Here is a 983-nt window from a genome sequence, read left to right on the forward strand (position 1 = left end):
TATGAGCATAATATGGTATTAGATATACACCCCCACCTAACTCCTTCTGCTTTTCCCCCTACCCGTTCTCCTTTTCCCCCGGACTTCTCCTTAACCCCCGCTGTACTTCTGCTGTGCCCACAGTGCCCCCGTCCTTCTTCTTAGCCCCCGGTGTACTTCTGCTTGCTGCTTAACCCCCAATGGCCGCCGTCAACCCGAATTTCACGTAGTCGACACGAAAATCGTTCAGAAAGCAACAATAACGGGCGCGCCACGGAACATGAAATAGCCTATTCTCAATGACACATTTTGGGCCACCTTTCTGCCAAGTGGCGTTTCACAACTCCTTCACAGTCTTTACTTCAAAGGCTCGCCCTCTCGGTGAAGGGCGTATGCATCCGCCCCGTCAGCATCGGGTACTCACACGAAAGTCGTGCCTAAACACCCTGCACGGCAACGATACACGGTCTCATATAGCCTATGGTCTGGCAAACAATCTTGGCCACCTCTCTACCAAGTGGCGTCGTACAAATCGCGTCTACATTGATTACCAAGGCAATGAAGCGAATCAATCTTCTGAAGAGAATATCATATTTTGTTCCTCGGGGAACATTAGAAACTCTGTATGTCACTATGATTCGTCCATTACTTGAATATGCTGACATATTATATGTTTGGTGTGGCCTTCTCGGCAAAGATTGTGATCTTCTTGAGTCTGTCCAGATAGCCGCGGCACGAGTTTGTACCGGAGCCATGAGAGGCACTAAACATGAGAGCTTGTTAGCCGAGGTTGCATGGGACGCACTAGCGGACAGAAGGAAAAAGCACCAGTTGATTCAGTTTTGGAAAATTATGAATGGTCTCGCACCACTGTACTTACATAATATTATCCCACCACATATCGGTGATACGGTCCCTTACAACCTTCGCGCAAACCAAAACCTTACTTCCATTGCCTGTAAAACTGAAAAGTATAAAAGATCCTTCCTACCTTCAACTGTACT

General features: G+C 47.6%; 1 protein-coding gene across 1 annotated transcript in view; it reads right to left on the reverse strand.

Moving 5' to 3' along the window:
* Nucleotides 1–983, reverse strand: part of LOC118410762 (IgGFc-binding protein-like) — a 20,394-nt gene that overhangs the window by 1,598 nt on the left and 17,813 nt on the right. The gene's annotated exons all lie outside the window — the stretch shown is intronic.

This window comes from Branchiostoma floridae, chromosome 3 (genome assembly GCF_000003815.2).
Source record: "Branchiostoma floridae strain S238N-H82 chromosome 3, Bfl_VNyyK, whole genome shotgun sequence".
NCBI lineage: Eukaryota > Metazoa > Chordata > Leptocardii > Amphioxiformes > Branchiostomatidae > Branchiostoma > Branchiostoma floridae.